The sequence below is a fragment of the Triticum aestivum genome, chromosome 4B (assembly GCF_018294505.1).
Source record: "Triticum aestivum cultivar Chinese Spring chromosome 4B, IWGSC CS RefSeq v2.1, whole genome shotgun sequence".
NCBI lineage: Eukaryota > Viridiplantae > Streptophyta > Magnoliopsida > Poales > Poaceae > Triticum > Triticum aestivum.
In genome coordinates, this window is record NC_057804.1 from 171,436,993 (window position 1) to 171,455,132 (window position 18,140).

Consider the following 18,140-nt stretch of genomic DNA (forward strand, 5'->3'; position numbering starts at 1 on the left):
TGAGTGGGGTAATTCCCCTCGTGGGGTCGTAGCTGCTGTGAGGCATAAGCTACTACCTTGCCATCTTGCATAAGTACACATCCCAGTCCTTGCCTGGAAGCGTCGCAGTACACCTCAAAGCTGCGGTAGATATCTCGGAGTGTTAATACTGGTGTAGTTGTCAGTCGTTTATGTAACTCAGTGACACTTTTCTCGCAGTCCTTAGTCCATTCAAACTTCTTATCCTTTTTGAGCAGCTCTGTCATGGTCTTAGCAATCTTGGAAAACACTTCAATGAAACGTCGGTAATATCCGGCTAATCCAAGAAAACTCCGGATCTGAGATACGGTTGTGGGCGGCAACCAGTCGAGCACATCCTTTACCTTGCTTGGGTCCACGGCTATACCCTCAGCGGATAGCACATGCCCGAGGAATCCAACTTGCTTGAGACAAAACTCACATTTACTGAATTTGGCCTATAACTGATGCTCACGAAGTCATTGTAACACTGCTCGGAGGTGTTCCTTATGCTCTTCTTCACTTCTTGAGTAAATTAGTATATCATCGATGAAGACGACCACGAATTTATCGAGGAAGTCCATGAATACTTTATTAATCATATGCATGAAGAAGGCAGGGGCATTGGTGAGGCCAAAAGACATGCCAGTATACTCATAGAGACCGTAGCGAGTGGTGAATGCGGTCTTGGGAATATCCGCCTTTTTAATGTTTAGCTGATAATACCCAGTCCATAAATCAATCTTGGAGAACACCTTGGCCCCACTAAGCTGATCAAACAAGTCATCAATTCTTGGCAGAGGGTATTTGTTTTTGATTGTGACATCATTCAGCTGACGGTAATCCACACACATGCGGAGGCTACCATCCTTTTTGTCCACAAAGATAGCAGGCGATCCCCATGGTGAGGAGCTGGGGCGGATATACCCTTTCTGGAGCATTTCATCAAGCTGCTTATTTATATCCACTAATTCTGATGACGACATTCGGTAATACTTCTTGTGTATTGGTGTGGTTCCGGGCACAAGATCTATTGCAAATTCAAGTTCTCGATCAGGTGGCATGCCTGGAAGTTCTTCTGGGAATACATCAGGAAACTCGCTTACCACTGGAATTAATTCCATTTCAGCTATTGCTGTAAAGATCATTTCCTTGGAGGGTATGCTCCTACGAGCAATAAATTTTGTAGTTTGTCCCTCTTGGCCGGTCAAGTTGACTTCTCGGGTCACACAATTTATGCACACTTGGTACTGAGTCAGCCAATTCATACCCAAGATAACACCCAACTTATTAGACTCAATAAGTATCAAAGAAGTTGGAAAACAGACTCCATTGATATTGACTTCCAGATTACGGCAGACTATGTTGCTTCTGATTAGATATCCTGGGGTTTGCACCAGCATTTTCTTGCCGAAAAGCGAACAAGGAAATTTGTTTTGGGCAACGAAACTCCAAGAAATGAAAGAGTGGGAAGCCCCAGAGTCAAATAAAATTACTGCAGGTATGTTATTAACAGAGAACATACCAATGACGACTTCGGGGTTCTCTTGGGTTTCGTCGGCGGAGATGTGAGGAATGTACCCCGTGAGGTCGTGCTGATCTGTGCATGCCTCCATATAATGGACTTGTGGCTTGAATGTAGCATTGGCTCGATTGTTCGTGGGACACTGCTTGGCATAATGTCCAATTTGCCCACAATTGAAACATGAATTGCTGCGTAGACGATTTTCTAGAACTGGGCTGAGCACGTCATTCTTGACTTGGGTGGTGGTCTTGTTAACATTTTGCTACCAATTGGGCTTGTATGCTACCTGAGTCGGCTGCCAGGTACGAACCTTCTGTAGTGGCTGCATTTCTTTACCTGGCTCAAACTTGCGCTTGTGATCATTGTTGGCAGGCTTGTTATCTGTTGTAAGCTTGTGTTCCCTTTCAGCAATGAAAGCCTTGTTCACCAGGGTTTGGAAGTCTGGGAAATCAAACATGCTGAGAGTACAACGGAGTTGCGGTTTTAACCCACCAAGAAACCTGTCCATCTTCCTTTCCCCAGTGGCCACATCATATTGAGAGTAACATGACAGATGATTGAATTTCTGCAAATATTCTCCCACAGACTGACTTCCTTAGAGGAGCGCGAGAAATTCACGCTGCTTAGTCTTCATTATTCCCGTAGGGATGTGATATTTCCGGAATCATTCCTTGAATCTTGACTAGGTAATTTCTTCATCAACAATCCACATGGCTTTTTCATTTTCCCACCATATGGCAGCAGCGCCTTCAAGATAATGTGTTACAAATGGAACTTTATCCCCTTCGTCGGTTCGAGCAACCTCAAGCTTCTTTTCCATAGTTCTCAACCAATCATCTGCATCCAAGGGATCAAGGGCCTGCCAGAAACTGGGAGGCTTGGTCCTTTGAAAATCAGATAGCTTGGAGTGATGACCGGGCTGATTTCCATTCTGTCCAACCACAACTTGCATACTTCTGAATATTTCCATCAGATCATTATTTCGTCGTTCCTCAAACATACGCAGAATTTGCTCGGTGGAGGGAGGATCTAGCGGTGGAGGCGGTGGCGGAACGTACGGCTCAGGTGAGTGTCCTGCCTATCGTGTGGAACGACGAACAGGAGTACCCTCGCGAACATTGTCGTGGTTCTAAGTCTGACAGTAGAATGGGGGGTAGGTATTGAGAGGCAAGATCCTAGCTATGGAGCAGTTGTAAAGACACAGGATGTACGAGTTCAGGCCCTTCTCGGAAGAAGTAATAGCCCTACGTCTCGGAGCCCGGAGGCGGTCGACTGGATTATGTGTGTATAGGTTACAAGAGTGCAAACCCTTCTACCAGTGGAGGGGGGTGGCTTATATAGAGGACGCCAGGACCCCAGCCAGCCCACGTAGAGGAGGGTTAAAGTACATTAAGGCTGGGCGTTACTGGTAACACCCTACATAAAGTGTCATCATGACCATTAAGACTATTCAATTACAGACCATTTGGATGTAGAGTAGATCCTGAACTTCTGATGGTCGAGTGTATTCTAGCCAGTCGAGTGGAGTCTCCCTTGGTTGAGTGGAAACTCTCTTGGTTGACTGGAAGGTAGCTTCGTATGATGATGTCCTTGGGCATGGTATCCTAGATAGGTCCATGACCCTACCCTAGGTACATAACCTCATCATTAGCCCCCGAATGGATCGAGGTTCGAGTGAGGAAGGAGTTGACGATTTTCTCCGACTTGTTTATTGTACTTTGATTATGCCGTATCTTGGATCGGCGATTCTTCTTTCGGCGTTGGCGTTGACTTTTACTTCAGTCGCCTTGATCCATTCTTATCTTTTGTCGAGTGAACTTTTGAACTTTGGTGAACTTCCGAGCGACGGATCGCGGGAAGGATATCGTCTGACAGATTGATCTGCTGTTAGCGGATTTTGCGGGATCTGAAATTTGGGAAGCGCGCGAAGTGGGGCCATCCGCGGCAATCGGGCGGGATAAGGCATGGACGCCTCGATTTCCGCGCCGCCTTTTTCGCCGCGTATCATACACGTGCGACTGTTTCGGGATGTGACAGATCTGCTCGGACCCACTCGTCAGCCACTCGGAAGCGCCCTTATATAAAGCGTCGGGGGTGAGTTTTTGAACAGTGCCTCCCCATTCTCCTCTCTTCCCTCTCTGCCTCCGCCCACGGCGCCTGCTCCTGCCTCCGCCTTATCCACCTCTCGAGCGCTTCGCCGGCGAAAATGGTGAAGGAGAAGACGGCGGCTCTAGAGCGCGCGAAGAAGGCGACGGCGACGGGGCAAGCGAAGGGGAGACCGTCCAGTCGGGGCGGATCTTCGTCAAGGACCCGCCTGCCGAAGGGTTGGGTCCAAGGGGATTGGATCCGCTCGACCATCACTGGGAAGGACCTCGACGACCTGGCTGATGAGGGACTGATCCCCCACGGGTCAGCGAGGCTCCCGGGGTCCGAGTGTCAACCGCAGCCGCAGGAGGGTGAGTGCGTTCTCTTAGCCACTCACGTAGATCGTGGTTTTTCTCTGCCGCCGAGTGTGTTCTTCCGTGGGTTTTTGAATTTCTTTGGGGCGCAACTCCACCATTTCAATCCCAATTCCATCGCCCATCTTGCCGCCTTTGTGTCCATGTGCGAGAACTTCCTGGGTTGTCGACTGCACTGGGGTCTCTTCAAGCACATATTCACCTGTCGGTCGCAGTCAGTAAAAAAGGTGAGTCTGGGTGATGAGAGGACCAAGGTTATACAGATGTGCGGGGGTCTTGGGATCCAGTTGAGGAATAAGAGCTCTTTCCCGGCCATGACCCTTCCTGAGTCGGTCAGAGGGTGGCAGTCGACTTGGTTCTACTGCCAAGACGAGTCGACGCCGGGGCAGTCGACTGGTCTCCCTCCGTTCTCCATGGTCCGACTGGACAAACCGTCTTCTCTGAAGGTGCTTCCTGAGGAGAAAGCCGAGGTAAAAATGTTGGTGGAGCGCGTGGTCCAACTCGTTCGGGACGGAGTGACGGGCATGGATCTTCTGGAAGTCTTCCTTAGGCGGCGTATCCAACCGCTCTAGTACCGAGGCCACCCGATGTGGTTGTACTGCGGTACTGAAGACACCACTCGGGTCCATCCAGAGGCAGTCGACGACGCCATGCTGGAGAGGTGGGTGGCCGCCATCACAGGGAACAAGGACAACCCTCTAGGGGCGAGGAGGATCCCGCCACTCGACTGTACCTATACGCCGGACAAGGTATGGCCGCTTATCTCCGAGTGTAAATTTGTTTCATCCATTCTGCTTTGCCGCGAATTGGTCGGTTGATCTTTGTCTTGCTTTGTTGCTTGTCTGACAGGCCACCACTGAATTGTACTCGATGCCCAATGGGGCGCAGACGCCGACTGAGGAGGGGGAAGGAAGCGGGGGCGAAAGCCCGGAGGAGTGGGATTCGGATGCTGACGACGACGACGAGGGTGACGACTCTGGTGAGGAGGAAGAAGAGGAGGAGGAGGAGGAAGTTGCACCTCCCCGCTCGGAAAGACGCTCGAAGCTTGCCCATGATCCAGCGACTGAGCGGGGTAAGGGGGTCGTGACCGCTTCCCAGTCGACCAAGCGCCCTCGGACCACTTCTCCGGCGCCGACTGAGAAGGCTCCGAAGCAATCTCGAGTGGTACCATCGAAGCCCGCAAAGGTCTTGCCGAAGATGAAGATGGTGATCCCCACTATCTCAGGGTAATGGTAGTTTTGAGCTTTCCCTGTTTCATGAACTTGTTCTTGGTTGACTCGTGGGCCAATCGACTGACTTTTGGAACTGCAGTGCTGCTACTTCTGATACTTCGGCCAAGGCTGAAGACCACGAGATGGAGGGTGCTACTACCTCGCAACCTGGTATGATTCTTGTGATGCCGTTCTCAGTCGAATGACTTATTGTCTCTAATTTTGATTCTTTCTGCAGCTTCATCTAACATTGTTATTGACCTTCCTGACGACGACGACGAAGAACCACCGAGGCAAAGGAGGAGCAAGAAAACGCCCGCTGGTAAGGCAACTCGGGATGTGCCAACATCTGAGACGTTGGTTGTGGAGGGAGACAATGTCACTCGACCCACCGTAACCTTCGCGGTGCCGTTGATGAGTGCTCGCCCTTCGTCATCAAGTGCTGCTCAACCCTCGCTTTTCTCCACCTACCCCGTTCCAGAAGACCAAGCCAGTGCTGCTAGAGAAGCGATACGCCAAGCGGGGGTCATGATGGAGCAAGTGAAGGCAATTCAAGAAGCCAGCCAGGCAGCCTATGACGCCAGTTCGACACTCCAGAGTAATGTTTAGGTCAGTCGGTCACTGCCTGTTCTTCTTTCTGAAATTCCTAGAGTCTGTCCTACACCCACTGGGTGTGTGTCGATTGAAATTCCGGGTTATTGGGGGCACGCCGAGTGCACCCACTGGGTGTAGTCCCCAAGGCTATGGTGGACTGTTGGCAGTCGACCACAGTCTTGATGTTTTTGTTTTTTTCTTTACTCGACAAGGTCGAATAGATTCATAGACCGGTGGGGGCACGCTGAGTGCACCCATTGGGTGTAGTCCCCAAGGCTACGGTGGACTGCTGGTAGTCGACCATAGTCTTTATGCTTTGAGTTTTCTTTACTCGACAAGGTCGAATAGATTCATATACCGATGGGGGCACGCTGAGTGCACCCACTGGGTGTAGTCCCCGAGGCTATGGTCGACTGCTGGCAGTCGACTATAGTCTAAAGAACGTTGCCTCTCTTTTTTTTGTTTGGTCGACTGGTCGACTCTTGATGAAACTAGTGGGGGCACGCTGAGTGCACCCACTGGGTGTAGTCCCCGAGACTATGGTCGAATGTTTGCATTCGGCCGTAGTCTTAGAAACGCTATGATTTTTCCTTACTCACTCGGAAGTGAATTGTCTTTGACATCTGTCGATTGGTTCTTCGTAGAAATCCTGTGACCTTGCGGCTCGTTATACCGAGTTGGAGAACAAACACATTCAGCTCGAGCTCGATCTGAAGCTGGCCCAAGAGAACTTGACGAAGGCGAAGGAGGAAGCTAAAGGTATGCTTGGTGAGGCTTTTGACGACTGCCTTTGCCTCTCACTTGTTTCCAAATCTAATCTCACTGTAATTTTGTAGGCAAAGTGAGGGACGCCCTGAAGAAACAAGAGATTGACTTGGCTGAGATGCAAAAAACTGCTTTAGAGAAGACCAGGCTAGCGGATGAGAAGCTGGCTTCAGTGACTAAGCTTGAAGAAGAAAACACCAATCTGAAAGCTGCTCTTGATGCTGCCAACTAGGAGGTCACTCGACTGAAAAGCAACAAGACCACTCTGAATGACAAGGCCAGCAAGTTGGAGAGAAAGAAGAATGATCTGGAGGTTTATCTGGGTGGACTCGCCAAGAAGTTGTTCCTCATGCTTGAAGGTAATCCTTTGTATCAAACGAATATTTCAATTGTAACCTCTGACTGTTTGTCTTGACTCGGTGGTTGTGCTTGCAGAATTTTGTCAGAACTTTGAAGAGGAGACTAGTCGACTGGAAGTAAACCTGGACCCCATCAACTCTCCTGTGAAAGAGAAGTCGCCATGAATGTGCTCCGACTTGAATCTCGTGTTGCTGCCGTCATCGATTATCTCGCAAGGCTGAAGGTCGCAACTTCCCGCATTGACACAACACTTTGGCCCAGAGAGACACTCCAGAACGACCTCGAGTCTCTGATGACTCGACTGAACGAGGTCCCAAGTCGAGTGCAAGAGTGGAAGAAGTCCTCGGCCAGGAGCGGCGCGGATGTTGCTCTGTCTCTGGTCCGCGTTCACTGCAAGGATGCACGAGAGGACAAGCTGGTGGCTCTCAGGGTGGCCAACACCAAGAAGCACGATTTTAGATCTTTCATGGAGACCTTCATCGCTGCTGCCACTCGGATTGCAGATGGAATTGATCTGGACGAGTTTGTGGCACCTTCCAGCCCTCCACAGGAGGGGTAAAAAACTTCTGAGCTTGATACTTTAAATTTGCCTCGGTATGCCAAGTGGGTTTTGTAACCGATAAACCTTAATAGGCTTAGCGCCTGAGCACTTTCGGTTCCGTTAGGTATTATCCGAACTTGGGTTCGTCACTGAATATGCTTGCATTTGGTTTGAGGCATCCTTTGCAGGTCGAAGCAAAGCGCTTATTGCCATCGGCTTGCATCCTAATTCACTTAGGCGAGTACTGGGCTGCAGCTAAGCCTCCGAGTGGGAGGTCTGCTCTCCACTCGGTAGGATTTTAGATTCTTAGGCGAGCACTGAACTGCAGCTAAGCCCCCCGAGTGAGAGGTCTGGTCTCCACTCGGTAGGATTTCAGGCACTTAGGCGAGCACTGGGCTGCGGCTAAGCCCCCGAGTGGGAGGTCTGCTCTCCACTCGGTAGGATTTCAGATTCTTAGGCGAGCACTGGGCTGCAGCTAAGCCCCCGAGTGGGAGGTCTGCTCTCCACTCGGTAGGATTTCAGGCACTTAGGCGAGCACTGGGCTGCAGCTAAGCCCCCGAGTGAGAGGTCTGCTCTCCACTCGGTAGGATTTCAGGCACTTAGGCGAGCACTGGCCTGCGGCTAAGCCCCCGAGTGGGAGGTTTGCTCTCCACTCGGTAGGATTTCAGATTCTTAGGCGAGCACTGGGCTGCAGCTAAGCCTCCGAGTGGGAGGTCTGCTCTCCACTCGGTAGGATTTCAGATTCTTAGGCGAGCACTGGGCTGCAGCTAAGCCTCCGAGTGGGAGGTCTGCTCTCCACTCGGTAGGATTTCAGGCACTTAGGCGAGCACTGGGCTACAGCTAAGCCCCCGAGTGAGAGGTCTGCTCTCCACTCGGTAGGATTTTAGGCACTTAGGCGAGCACTGGGCTGCAGCTAAGCCCCCGAGTGGGAGGTCTGCTCTCCACTCGGTAGGATTTCAGGCACTTAGGCGAGCACTGGGCTGCAGCTAAGCCCCCGAGTGGGAGGTCTGCTCTCCACTCGGTAGGATTTTTGAATTGGTGGCGTAGCTCGGAAGGAGAGGGTAACAGTCGACCTGCTCCTCGCCCTCCTTGCAGAACGCATGTTGTACTTGTACTTAGGCGAGTTCTTGGACTGCAGCTAAGCCCCCGAGAGGAAGGCTGGCTTACCACTCGGTAGGATTTTATTTATCTTAGGCGAGTACTTGGACTGCAGCTAAGCCTACGAGTGGAAGGCTGACTTACCACTCGGTAGGATTTTATTTATCTTAGGCGAGTACTTGGACTGCAGCTAAGCCTACGAGTGGAAGGCTGACTTACCACTCGGTAGGATTTTATTTATCTTAGGCGAGTACTTGGACTGCAGCTAAGCCTCCGAGTGGAAGGCTGACTTACCACTCGGTAGGATTTTATTTATCTTAGGCGAGTACTTGGACTGCAGCTAAGCCTCCGAGTGGAAGGCTGACTTACCACTCGGTAGGATTTTATTTATCTTAGGCGAAACGGATTTCGCGGCTAAGCCTTCGTGTGGGAGATTGACTCACCACTCGGTTAGGATTTGTTTTTACAGACTTAGGCGAATCGGATTTGCAGCTAAGCCACCCACTGGGGGATTGTTTTCTAAGGACAAAAGTAATAATAATCACTGGGAAAACTATAAAGCTCTTGTCTTTGTTAAATAAACTACAGGAGTACTTTTATTACAACTCATCCGAGTGAATACTTAAGTGTAAAAGGGGCGGAGAAGCTCCGCGTTCCAAGCTCGGGGCTCATCGATCTGATGTTCGACATTGTAAAGATGGTATGCTCCATTGTGGAGAACCTTGGTGACGATGAAGGGACCTTCCCAAGAAGGAGCAAGCTTGTGTGGTTTTTGCTGGTCCACTCGGAGAACTAAATCTCCTTCCTGGCAGGCTCGACTCTTCACGTTTTTGGCGTGGAAGCGATGCAAGTCTTGTTGATAAATGGTCGACCTGATCAGAGCCATCTCTCTTTCTTCCTCTAAAAGGTCGACTGCGTCCTGCCGCACTTGTTCTGCTTCGGCTTTGGTGTAGAGCTCGACTCGAGGAGCGTTGTGGAGAAGATCACTCGGCAAGACTGCTTCAGCTCCGTAGACCAAGAAGAAAGGAGTTCTTCCAGTCGACCGGTTAGGTGTGGTCCTTAACCCCCAAAGCACCGAGGGAAGTTTGTCAACCCATGCACCAGCCGCATGCTTGAGATCATGCATCAAACGGGGCTTCAACCCTTTGAGAATCAAACCGTTGGCTCGTTCTGCCTGTCCATTCGTCTGCGGATGGGCAACTGAAGCATAGTCGACTCGCGTGCCTTGAGACGTGCAGAAAGCTCTGAATTCTTCTGAATTGAAGTTTGACCCGTTATCAGTGATGATGCTGTGTGGGACTCCATATCTGAATATCAGTTCTCGGATGAAGCTGACAGCGGTACCAGCATCGAGGTTCTTGATGGGTTTGGCCTCAATCCACTTGGTAAACTTGTCGACTGCTACTAGCACATGTGTGAAACCGCTTCTTCCTGTTCTCAATGGGCCAACCATATCCAAACCCCATACAACAAAGGGCCAGACGAGTGGTATAGTCTTCAAAGCTGACGCGGGCTTGTGTGACATATTGGAGTAAAATTGACATCCCTCACACTTGTCGACTATCTCTTTCGCCATTTCATTCGCCCTGGGCCAATAAAAACCAGCTCGGTATGCTTTGGCCACGATGGTCCGAGAAGACGCATGATGGCCACAGGTCCCCGAATGGATGTCATTGAGAATCATTCGACCTTCCTCTGGTATTATACATTTCTGGCTGACTCCAGTCGCACTTTCTCTGTATAATTGACCTCTCATGACGGTGAAGGCTTTGGACCGGCGGACGATCTCTCGAGCTTCTTCTTCATTATCGGGGAGTTCCTTCCTCAAAATATAGGCGATGTAGGGCACTGTCCAATCGGGAGTGATGACCAAAACTTCCATGATCAAGTCGATCACCGCTGGGACCTCGACTTCAGTCGGATCTGTGGCGCTTTTAGGCTGCGGGGCTTCTTCAGTGAAAGGATCCTCTTGAACCTATGGTGTGTAGACATGTTCCAAAAATACGCCACTCGGAATGGCTTCCCTCTTGGAACCTATCTTTGCCAAGTCATCGGCCGCTTGATTTTTCAGTCGGGGAACGTGATGGAGTTCTAACCCTTCGAATTTCTTTTCAAGCTTCCTCACCACATTGCAGTATCCAGTCATGGCTGGGCTTCTCACGTCCCATTCCTTCATCACCTGATTGACCACCAAATCTGAGTCGCCGTAAACCATAAGGCGACGGACGCCGAGTGAAATGGCCATGCGCAACCCATACAACAGTGCTTCATATTCCACTTCATTGTTGGAGGAATCAAAGTGGATCTGGAGCACATATCTGAGCTTATCTCCTCGGGGAGAAACCAAAACTACCCCAGCACCAGAACCTTTTAACATCTTAGAGCCATCAAAGAACATGGTCCAATGCTCCGAGTGAACTTGAGTCGGCTGCTGCTGTTCGATCCATTCGGCCAGGAAATCTGCTATAGCCTGGGACTTAATGGCTTTCTTTGCCTCAAATTTGATATCAAGGGGAAGGAGTTCAATCGCCCATTTAGCCACTCGACCAGTTGCATCTCTGTTGTGCAGGATCTCTGACAATGGTGCGTCGCTGACGACTGTAATGTCATGATCAGAGAAATAATGAGCAACCTTCTTCATGGTCATGTAGATCCCATATACGAGCTTCTGATAATGAGGATATCTTTGCTTCGATGGGGTCAAAACTTCAGAGAGATAATACACTGGGCGCTGAACTTTGAAGGCTTTCCCTTCGTCTTCCCGCTCGACCGTAAGTACTGTACTGACGACTTGTCCTGTGGCTGCAATATAAAGCAACAGAGGCTCTTTGCTGATTGGAGCAGCAAGCACCGACTGGGTGGAGAGCAGAGTTTTTAACTCAGCAAACGCTGCATCAGCTTCTGGAGTCCACTCGAACTTGTCTGCCTTCTTCATTAGTCGGTAAAGGGGCAACGCCTTTTCACCGAGGCGAGAGATGAATCGACTTAACGCGGCCAAGCATCCAGTAAGCTTCTGGACATCATGCACACACACAGGGCGTTTCATTCGGAGTATGGTGCCAACTTTTTCTGGGTTAGCATCGATTCTCGTTCGGAAATGAGAAAACCGAGTAACTTCCCGCTAGGTACTCCGAATGTGCACTTTGACGGATTGAGCTTGATATCATACCTCCTGAGATTGGCAAATGTTTCAGCTAAGTCAGTCAACAGGTCGGAACCCTTTCGCGACTTGACCATGATATCATCCATGTATGCTTCCACATTCCGACTGATTTGAGTGAGTAAACACTTTTGAATCATTCTCATGAACGTGGCTCCGGCATTCTTGAGGCCGAATGGCATGGTGATATAGCAGAAGCACCCGAATGGGGTGATGAAAGCGGTTTTGATTTCGTCGGGCCCATACAGACGGATCTGATGATACCCGGAATAAGCATCTAGAAAAGACAATCTCTTGCACCCCGCGGTCGAGTCGACAATTTGGTCGATGCGAGGGAGAGGAAAATGATCTTTCGGGCAGGCCCGATTGATATGTTTGAAATCAATGCACATACAAAGGGAATTGTCCTTTTTGGGAACCATAACGACATTGGTGAGCCACTCGGAGTGGTATATTTCTCGGATGAACTCCGCTGCAAGGAGTCGAGCCACCTCTTCGCCAATGGCCTTTTTCTTCTGAACGGCGGACCGTTGAAGATGTTCTTTAACACGTTTTGCCTTCAAATCGACTCTAAGGTGATGCTCAGCCAGTCCCCTGGGAACACCTGGCATGTCAGCTGGCTTCCATGCGAAGATGTCCCAGTTCTCACGGAGGAACTGGATGAGCGCTTCTTCCTATTTAGAGTCGAGTGTAGTGGAAATATGGGTCGGAGCTGCATTGGGGTCGATCGGGTGGATGTGAACTGGCTTCGTCTCGCCGGACGACTGAAATGCTGATTCTGTGGCGGGCTTCTTGGCCCGCAGTAAATCACTCGGATCTGCATTCTTCTTGTACTCTTCTAGCTCTATCACTGTTATCTGGTCATCTGCAATCTTTGAGCCTTTCTAGAAACACTCTTCTGCTTTCTTCCGGTTACCAGTGACGGTGATCACGCCCTTGGGGCTAGGCATCTTTAACTTGAGGTACACGTAACATGGTCGAGCCATGAAGCGGGCGTAGGCTGGTCTTCCCAAGATAGCGTGGTAGGCGCTCTGGAAATCCACGACTTCAAATGTCAGCTTCTCTTTGCGGAAATGCTTCGAGTCGCCGAACACCACATCCAGAGCTATTTGGCCGAGTGACTCAGCCTTCTTTCCTGGGATGACTCCGTGAAAACTCATGTTGCTAGAACTGAGCCTGGACATCGGAATGCCCATTCCCTTGAGCGTCTCGGCATATAGAATGTTCAGGCCGCTGCCGCCGTCCATCAATACCTTCGTCAGTCGAGTGCCTTCGACGACCGGGTCGACCACCAGTGCTTGCCTCCCAGGGGTGGCAATGCGAGTAGGATGGTCCGACTGGTCGAAAGTAATGGGGGTTTGCGACCATCTCAGATAGTTTGGTGTTGCCGGTGGGACCATGTTGACTTCACGGTTGATCACTTTCAGTCGACTTTTGCTCTCTACATCAGCAAAAATCATCAGAGTGGAGTTGACATGAGGGTACTCTCCATCACTGTCCTGCTTGTCCTCAGCCTTGTCCGACTCCTTCTCTTTATCCTTCGGCTATTTCCCCTGGAACTGTTGGATTAAGAGCCGGCACTGGCGAGTGGTATGCTTTGGGTAGATGAAGTTACCCTCTTCGTCTTTCTTTGTGTGGATATGACACGACAGGTCCATCACATCATTACCCTCCTTATCTTTTATTTTCTTGGGGTTCCAAGATCCTTTGGGTTTCCCTTTAAATTTGCCTTGTGTCACGGCCAGAGCCTCTCCAGGAGCTGCCGGCTCGGCCTTCCGCTTTTGCTTCCGACTGGAGTTTCCTTTATCCGACTGACTCGGCTTGTACTTGCCGCTCCGGAGTCGGTCCTCTTCTTCGCCGTTGGCGTATTTGGTGGCTATTTCCATCATCCGACTCAGGGTCATGTCTCCGGTTCGACCAAACTTCAGGCTCAACTCTCTGTTCTTGACGCCCTCTTTGAAGGCGTAGACCGCTTGATGGTCCGACACATTCTCTACAGTGTGATGCAAAGTGATCCAGCTCTGGATGTAATCCCTCAGTGTTTCACTCGACTTTTGTACACAAACTTGTTGCTCAGTCAGTCCAGCAGGTCGCTTGCAAGTTCCCTCAAACGTCCTGACGAATACTCGAGAAAGATCTTCCCAGGTGTAAATGCTGCTGGGAGCTAACTGATTCAACCATTCCCTCGCTGAACCTCCTAGCATAAGTGGCAAATGTTTCATGGCCACTTCATCATTACCGCCACCAATCTGAATAGCCACTCGGTAGTCTTCGAGCCAAGTTTCAGGCTTAGACTCCCCGATGAACTTATTCACCCCAGTCGCCAACCTGAAGTTGGGGGGTATCACTGCGGTTCTGATCGCTCTGCTAAAACATTCTGGACCTGAAACGTGGACTCGGCTGCTTGTGGGCACATCTCTGTCATGACCACCTCTATGGGCTCTGTTTCGGTCGACCAAACCTTGCACGATGACGGATCTCGCGTTAAAGCCTGGCTCTCTGGGGTCGGTTGGAGCTCTGCGCCCGACACTAAGCTGGCGTCTGTCATCTTGCTGTCGATGGGCGTTAGACCCACTTCTCGGAGGAGGAGTGGGCACTCGACGCCGGTCATCGCGATCAAATTGGTCATCATAGTGGTCCCCCCGGCCTTCACGTCCCATGCGCCTCAGAGGCGACCTTGGACTGTGAGCCGACTGAACTGTATTCGCAGTGACAGATCGACTGTGAATCCTTTTACGTGACTGCGACACAGCTGAATTCTGATCTCCTGCCGCCCGGAGCAAATCTCTGATCTGCATCAGGCCTCTTCCAGCCTCTGACTGAGAGGGCTGAATCGACTCCGCTATGCGGGTTGCAGCTGCCAAATTCTGAATTGGGGTTCGACATACCTGAGTTGGTTGCGGAAAGAGCTGACGTCGATTGGAGTTAGTCGCTCGCTGACGCGCACGCTCGTCGAGTGCTCGCTGAAGGTTCTCCAGTCGAGTGTGTTCAGCCAGGTTGGCTAAACGCGCCTCTTCCAGGGCGCGAGCCTCGGGTGTTTCTCCTGCAATGGGAGTATGCAGAGCATCCATGTTCCGGCAGCGAAGTTCTTCCCTCTGCTGGGAAGTGAGCGGCTCGGGTTGGTACTCTTCATGAGCTTGAGCAGGGTCGTCCTCGTCATCCACCCCATCACCGCGGGGAAAACCAGGAGGACTACGGGGCCCGTTGACCATCAAGCCTTCCTCCGCCGGATCACTGCTATCGCACTTGGATGCAGTCTCTACGTAGCCAGTCGACAGGTCGAACAGGCCGTAGAGAGATTCGTCGGGCTCGATCGCCACGACTTGGGTGGTGGCCGATTGGCGAGCCACTGCGTGTCTCACCCATCGCTGGAGCCTCGACCGACCGGAGCGCTTGCGCCGGGAGAGACAGGGCGTGAGGATGCCGCAGGAGTTGACCGATATGGGGTCGACGGTTGTCGCAGCAAGACGCCGCGGACACACGCCCGAAAGTGCGTCGCCCTGCGGACGGGGAGCGCGTCGATGTCGAGTGGTGCCTCTTGGAGCCAAGCGGAGTCGTCAGCGATGAAAGTGAGCGCACCGAGACGGATCTCGTGGCCCTCGACCTGAGCTCCACCGGAAACCATGATGAAGGTGATCGGACAAATTACAACTTCTCCAAAAAAGTCGCTAAGACACCTGCCCCACGGTGGGCGCCAACTGTCATGGTTCTAAGTCTGACAGTAGAATGGGGGGTAGGTATTGAGACGCAAGATCCTAGCTATGGAGCAGTTGTAAAGACACATGATGTACGAGTTCAGGCCCTTCTCGGAAGAAGTAATAGCCCTACGTCTCGGAGCCCGGAGGCGGTCGACTGGATTATGTGTGTATAGGTTACAAGAGTGCAAACCCTTCTACCAGTGGAGGGGGGTGGCTTATATAGAGGACGCCAGGACCCCAGCCAGCCCACGTAGAGGAGGGTTAAAGTACATTAAGGCTGGGCGTTACTGGTAACGCCCTACATAAAGTGTCATCATGACCATTAAGACTATTCAATTACAGACCGTTTGGATGCAGAGTAGATCCTGAACTTCTGATGGTCGAGTGCATCTTCATGGTCGAGTGTCTTCTAGCCAGTCGAGTGGAGTCTCCCTTGGTCGAGTGGAACCTCTCTTTGTCGACTGGAAGGTAGCTTCGTATGATGATGTCCTTGGGCATGGTATCCTAGATAGGTCCATGACCCTACCCTAGGTACATAACCTCATCAAACGTCGCTACTGCAGCCTCCCCACGTCATGCCGATATGATTATTTTCCCAAGGAAACATAACCGAGATGAGAAGCATTCAAAATAAGTTGGGGAGAAGCCAGCAACAAAATCCGAGTAAAACCGAAATGGCGAAGAAAATACGGCGAATAAAATAAAGTCCAACATAATTATACATAGACTCATACATGAAAGATAACAACATGCCAGGTCCAACTACCCTCATACATGAAACGAAACATCATGACTCGTACAACTACATTCGTACTTCATCCTAACGACTGCGAATACTCGGAAACTCTATTGCTCTGCTAGTGCCGCGGGGTCCTCTCCTGAAGGGACTCGGATCCTGAACTAACGGGGTTAACTGAGACCTCTGGGTTAAAAGTGACACGACGGCGCTGCCTCGAGGGCTCTCCCTCAAGGGCGGGTGGAGGGTGAATCATCGGGGCTACAGGAGTGGCGAGGAGTGAAACCCACTCAGCAGGAGCACTAAGTGGACTCACAGTCACGGTACCCGAGCTACTCGGAGGAGTAACCGGGGAAACAGGGGATCTAGAACTGGCAGGAATATAGGGAGTAAATCCTACAGATGGTGTAGTAGTGGCTCAGCTAACAGAGACTAAAGCAGAGGCTAAAGCAATACGGGCACGGCTCCGCTCACGAGCCAACTCGTAGATCAGAAGATAGCTAGCAGTGATATAGCGAGAAAGGTGGCTAGCTACACTATCGGACTCTGGATCAATGACAGGGAAACGGACATGACCATTATCGTGGAGAGAAGGATAGTAGTGGAAACCTGGGTGGTTCTGCATCCGGACCTCGTTCTAACGGAGCTCAACGAGTACCTCGAATGCAGTAAACTGGACAGCCTGAGAAGCGGTAGAAGCGTAGCCGCTTCGAGAGGTACGAGTGTAAGTGCTGGAATCGGAACTGGTGCGCAGAGTGACCACGGCATGATACTCATACACTGAGTCAGCTAGACGCTCCCGGTACACACGATAGACTGGATCGTCACCGTGGGGGTACAGCCGACGCCACACGTTATGGAGATGCGACGACGTGTACGACATCAGCTGCAACTGGCACAGATACAGCACCAGAGCCATCTACACTCACAACCATTAGGAGGTTAGCATAAAAATAAAATTAGTGCATGCAATGCAACAACCAGCTACAAATGTTACCGGCACTCAGCTACAACTCGTATCTAATGTCCAATTAACTCGGTGTAGTCTAGCATGGCCTACAGTCAGCACAGCTCTGATACCAAGCGTTGTGGCACCCCGGCTCAGAGTGACCGGTTTACCCTACATTGCCAGCCCAGTGACCTTGTCTTCTGGCAACACACAACAACTTGGTACAGAAAAACAACCGCTTTATTCATGCTAGCGGAGCATAGTTCATATTACAACAGTTAGCGAGGCCAAGTGGCACACACGGTGCGGCTGCACAATATGTACATTATTTAGTAAACATAAAGGGGCCTCGATCATGACAACTACGTGGCAGCGGAATAACGTCATAGCGGGACTCCATAGCACAGGGACTCCAATGTGGACACAATCTAGACTCGGTCAGCTCTCCTTTCCGACGAGACTTTCCTGAAACCTGGCATGACATGCCAGGTCAGTACATTGTATGTACTTGCAAGCTCACAACAAGCATAAACATAATGACAAACAATATCATGATAATTAACCAATTAAATGCAACAACATATATATCCAGCATGCCGTGAATATGCTCAAGAGGTACTCATCCCATGGACTGGCTTACCGAACCTAATCATTTCCAGACCACAAACATGAAGAACCCAACGACAATCTCATGATCCTTACGGCGATCACAGCCCTGACCAACACTTGGTCTCAACCTCAACACGATGGCCTCACTGCCATTACCTTAGTGCAAGTCTCAGTGTGCAAATTTATTTATTTAGTGTTGACCCATGGTGTGCCCTACTTTCGAGCGTGTCCATAACCGTGGACTCGGCTATCGATAGATTAATACACTCTGCAGAGGTAGCGCACTGTACCCACAATACGGAACCCATGGCCTCACACTCTCATTTGGGTGGACCAACGACATTCCGACGAAACCACTTCATTGTCATGACACTCTCCCGGCCACTCCGACTCAATCCCCATCGGGCTAGTCCTAGGTGGCCCTTTGTCTACCTCAAG